We start from the raw sequence: 6023 nt of genomic DNA, 5'->3' as shown, positions 1-6023 counted from the left end.
CATTTATATTTTTAATTTTATTCAACTTTTTTCAACAAAAATTTCCCATGTATTTCAATGGGGAGACCCTTCAAATCCTCATTCAACTTACTCATTTTCAAACTGTATCTACTTCCACATACACTGACATAGAGCCACCATTCAAACTTTAAAACGAAGACAAGACATTCAACTATTCAACTTGTATTTATCTTTTCAATATCTGTTATACTTTTTCTTCAGTTCCAGTTTAAGCTTCATGATGTTTTTTCACCCGTTTCAGAGTTTATAATGGGTGTGTATGGGACGGAATGTTGGGGCTAGAGTGAGACAGCTCAACTGGCAGAGTGAGAGAAGCAAAATAATTAATCTTAAAATCTTTTTTAAAACTGCTGCTGTGTCCGCGGCGTTTGCTCTACAGGTATGATTTTACCCTCAAAACGTAGCCATCGCTGTCCTCTTTCATCCAATGTGTTTACTATTGTACTAGGTCTTATGGTTCTTTCATAAATGTCACCAATGCGCAGCCTCCTCCTTCCAAATCCTCCATAGACTCTAATGTTAAAATGGCTCAGAAGGTTCGTTTGAAAATCAGAAGAGCATGGTGTCTTTCCACTGTCACCACGTCCATATAATAAACTCCACAGGCATGAAAACTGAGAATTCGGTAGACTAGACATTGCTGGCGCTCACGGTGAAAGAATTTTGTCAATACGACCTGTACTTTTCATTTGGGAACGATTTGTTTTGGGCTGACTTTTCTGTTCATTTTAAGCAGCAAAAGTGAGGTGCATGTCTGTGTGCGTGTGTACTGAGCCATTGGGTGCAGTCACTATAGCAACCAGGCTCACACCTGCCTGCCTAACGAGCTCTCTCTCACTGTGCCAAGATTCATCTTAAACACTTCTCTTTCAACTGCTGCTGTGTCCACAGTGTTTGCTCTACAGCCATCATTTTACCCTCAAAACGCTGCCATCGTTCTTCTCTTTCCAACACCGTGTCTTTCAAAGCTCAGACATTTAAACTTTTTAAACTGTGCGGATCCAAGTGGAGGGATGACATTTTAGTCATTCAGTGATTCAAAGAATATGAACTTTAGTTATTCATTCAGCTGTTTTCTGACTATAAATTTTCTTTTCTCATTTCTTATGTTTTTCTAATTTACATTTAAAACATTTTCAGCTATTTTCCAACTTCTTCTTTGTGGACGTCAGCTTTTAGCAGTTCAGCACTTTTGTTTTCAGGTGCAAATGTCTGTATTTTTCATCTCATTCAACATTTATAACTTAAAATTCAGTAATTAATTCATTTCAGTGCATACATTCAGATTCAAGCATTCACACTGCAGTTTCTTCAGAAAATGCACTTTCTAGTTATTCTATTTTATTATCTATTCCGTACGTTTTTTGTACTCCTACTCCTTCAAAACCGTTCAACTTAGAAAAACCATTCAAACACCGTTAGATTCCTCTTCTTTTGGAATGGTGTGCTTCTATTTTTCTCATTTTTAACATTTATATTTTTAATTTTATTTAACTTTTTTCAACAAAAATTTCCCATGTATTTCAATGGGGAGACCCTTCAAATTCTACTTCAACTCACTCATTTTTAAACTCTTACTACTTCCACATACGTTGACATAGAGCCACCATTCAAACTTTAAAACGAAGCCGAGACATTCAATTATTAGTGTGAATGCTTGTAAAAGCATTCACAGTATTGTTCTTCTAATCTTTATTATTAGTGTGAATGCTTGTAAAAGCATTCACAGTATTGTTCTTCTAATCTTTATTATTCTATTTTATTATTATCTATTCCGTACGTTTTTTGTACTCCTACTCCTTCAAAACCGTTCAACTTAGAAAAACCATTCAAACACCGTTAGATTCCTCTTCTTTTGGACATGACTGCTTGTATTTTTCTCATTTTTAACATTTATATTTTTAAAATTATTCAACTTTTTTCAACAAAAATTTCCCATGTATTTCAATGGGGAGACCCTTCAAATCCTCATTCAACTTACTCATTTTTAAACTCCTACTACTTCTACATACGTTGACGTAGAGCCACCATTCAAACTTTAAAACGAAGACAAGACATTCAACTATTCAACTTGTATTTATCTTTTCAATATCTATTATACTTTTTCTTCAGTTCCAGTTTAAGTTTCATGATGTTTTTTCACCCGTTTCAGAGTTTATAATGGGTGTGTATGGGACGGAATGTTGGGGCTAGAGTGAGACAGCTTAACTGCTAGAGTGGAAGCAGGTCAAAAATTAATCTTAAAATCTTTTTTAAAACTGCTGTTGTGTCCGTGGCGTTTGCTCTACAGGCATGATTTTACCCTCAAAACGTAGCCATCGCTGTCCTCTTTCACACAATGTGTTTACTATTGTACTAGGTGTTATGGTTCTTTCATAAATGTCACCAATGCACAGCCTCCTCCCTCCAACTCTTCCACAGACTCTAATGTTAAAAGGGCTCAGAAGGTTCGTTTGAAAATCAGAAGAGCATGGTGTCTTTACACTGTCACCACGTCCATATAATAAACTCCACAGGCATGAAAACTGAGAATTCAGTAGACTAGACATTGCTGGTGCTCACGGTGAAAGAATTTTGTCAATACGACTTGTACTTTTCATTTGGGAACGATTTGTTTCGGCCTGACTTTTCTGTTCATTTTAAGCAGCAAAAGTGAGGTGCATGTCTGTGTCCGTGTGTATGGAGCCATTGGGTGCAGTCACTATAGCAACCAGGCTCACACCTGGCTGCCTAACGAGCTCTGTCTCTCACTCTGCCAAGATTCATCTTAAACACTTCTCTTTAAACTGCTGCTGTGTCCACAGTGTTTGGTCTATAGCCATCATTTTACCCTCAAAACGTCGCCATCGTTCTTCTCTTTCCAACACTGTGTCTTTCAAAGCTCAGACATTTAAACTTTTTAAACTGTGCGGATCCAAGTGGAGGGATGACATTTTAGTCATTCAGTGATTCAAAGAATATGAACTTTAGTTATTCATTCAGCTGTTTTCTGACTATAAATTTTCTTTTCTCATTTCTTATGTTTTTCTAATTTACATTTAAAACATTTTCAGCTATTTTCCAACTTCTTCTTTGTGGACGTCAGCTTTTAGCAGTTCAGCACTTTTGTTTTCAGGTGCAAATGTCTGTATTTTTCATCTCATTCAACATTTATAACTTAAAATTCAGTAATTAATTCATTTCAGTGCATACATTCAGATTCAAGCATTCACACTGCAGTTTCTTCAGAAAATGCACTTTCTAGTTATTCTATTTTATTATCTATTCCGTACGTTTTTTGTACTCCTACTCCTTCAAAACCGTTCAACTTAGAAAAACCATTCAAACACCGTTAGATTCCTCTTCTTTTGGAATGGTGTGCTTCTATTTTTCTCATTTTTAACATTTATATTTTTAATTTTATTTAACTTTTTTCAACAAAAATTTCCCATGTATTTCAATGGGGAGACCCTTCAAATTCTACTTCAACTCACTCATTTTTAAACTCTTACTACTTCCACATACGTTGACATAGAGCCACCATTCAAACTTTAAAACGAAGCCGAGACATTCAATTATTAGTGTGAATGCTTGTAAAAGCATTCACAGTATTGTTCTTCTAATCTTTATTATTAGTGTGAATGCTTGTAAAAGCATTCACAGTATTGTTCTTCTAATCTTTATTATTCTATTTTATTATTATCTATTCCGTACGTTTTTTGTACTCCTACTCCTTCAAAACCGTTCAACTTAGAAAAACCATTCAAACACCGTTAGATTCCTCTTCTTTTGGACATGACTGCTTGTATTTTTCTCATTTTTAACATTTATATTTTTAAAATTATTCAACTTTTTTCAACAAAAATTTCCCATGTATTTCAATGGGGAGACCCTTCAAATCCTCATTCAACTTACTCATTTTTAAACTCCTACTACTTCTACATACGTTGACGTAGAGCCACCATTCAAACTTTAAAACGAAGACAAGACATTCAACTATTCAACTTGTATTTATCTTTTCAATATCTATTATACTTTTTCTTCAGTTCCAGTTTAAGTTTCATGATGTTTTTTCACCCGTTTCAGAGTTTATAATGGGTGTGTATGGGACGGAATGTTGGGGCTAGAGTGAGACAGCTTAACTGCTAGAGTGGAAGCAGGTCAAAAATTAATCTTAAAATCTTTTTTAAAACTGCTGTTGTGTCCGTGGCGTTTGCTCTACAGGCATGATTTTACCCTCAAAACGTAGCCATCGCTGTCCTCTTTCACACAATGTGTTTACTATTGTACTAGGTGTTATGGTTCTTTCATAAATGTCACCAATGCACAGCCTCCTCCCTCCAACTCTTCCACAGACTCTAATGTTAAAAGGGCTCAGAAGGTTCGTTTGAAAATCAGAAGAGCATGGTGTCTTTACACTGTCACCACGTCCATATAATAAACTCCACAGGCATGAAAACTGAGAATTCAGTAGACTAGACATTGCTGGTGCTCACGGTGAAAGAATTTTGTCAATACGACTTGTACTTTTCATTTGGGAACGATTTGTTTCGGCCTGACTTTTCTGTTCATTTTAAGCAGCAAAAGTGAGGTGCATGTCTGTGTCCGTGTGTATGGAGCCATTGGGTGCAGTCACTATAGCAACCAGGCTCACACCTGGCTGCCTAACGAGCTCTGTCTCTCACTCTGCCAAGATTCATCTTAAACACTTCTCTTTAAACTGCTGCTGTGTCCACAGTGTTTGGTCTATAGCCATCATTTTACCCTCAAAACGTCGCCATCGTTCTTCTCTTTCCAACACTGTGTCTTTCAAAGCTCAGAGATGTAAAGTTTTTAAACTTTGTGGATCCAAGTGGAAGGATCAGATTTTAGTCATTCAGTGATTCAAAGAATATGAACTTTTAATATTTATTCAGATGTTTTCTGACTCTAAATTTTCTTTTCTCATTAGTTAGGTTTTTCTAATTTACATTTAAAACATTTTCAGCTCTTTTCCAACTTCTTCTCTGTGCTTGTCAGCTTTTAGCAGTTCAGCACTTTTGTTTTCAGGTGCAAATTTCTGTATTTTTCATCTCATTCAACATTTTTAACTTAAAATTCAGCAATTAATTCATTTCAGTGCATACTTTCAGATTCAAGCATTCACACTGCAGTTTCTTCAGAAAATGCACTTTCTAGTTCTATTTTATTATTATTATCTATTCCGTACGTTTTTTGTAGTCCTACTACTTCAAAACCGTTCAACTTAGAAAAACCATTCAAACACCGTTAGATTCCTCTTCTTTTGGACATGACTGCTTCTATTTTTCTCATTTTTAACATTTATATTTTTAATTTTATTCAACTTTTTTCAACAAAAATTTCCCATGTATTTCAATGGGGAGACCCTTCAAATCCTCATTCAACTCACTCATTTTTAAACTCCTACTACTTCTACATACGTTGACATAGAGCCACCATTCAAACTTTAAAACGAAGACAAGACATTCAACTATTCAACTTGTATTTATCTTTTCAATATCTTTTATACTTTTTCTTCAGTTCCAGTTTAAGTTTCATGATGTTTTTTCAGCCGTTTCAGAGTTTATAATGGGTGTGTATGGGACGGAATGTTGCCCCCAGAGTGAGACAGCTCAACTGCTAGAGTGGAAGCAGGTCGAAAATTAATCTTAAAATCTTTTTTAAAACTGCTGCTGTGTCTGCGGCGTTTGCTCTACAGGTATGATTTTACCCTCAAAACGTAGCCATCGCTGTCCTCTTTCATCCAATGTGTTTATTATTGTACTAGATGTTATGGTTCTGTCATAAATGTCACCAATGTGCAGCCTCCTCCCTCCAACTCTTCCATAGACTCTAATGTTAAAATGGCTCAGAAGGTTCGTTTGAAAATCAGAAGAGCATGGTGTCTTTCCACTGTCACCACGTCCATATAATAAACTCCACCGCCATGAAAACCGAGAATTAGGTAGACTAGACGTTGCCGTCGCTCACGGTGAAAGAATTTTGTCAATACGACTTGTACT

This window comes from Pelmatolapia mariae, linkage group LG10_11, assembly GCF_036321145.2.
Source record: "Pelmatolapia mariae isolate MD_Pm_ZW linkage group LG10_11, Pm_UMD_F_2, whole genome shotgun sequence".
NCBI classification, from domain to species: domain Eukaryota; kingdom Metazoa; phylum Chordata; class Actinopteri; order Cichliformes; family Cichlidae; genus Pelmatolapia; species Pelmatolapia mariae.
This window is presented reverse-complemented; position numbering follows the sequence as displayed.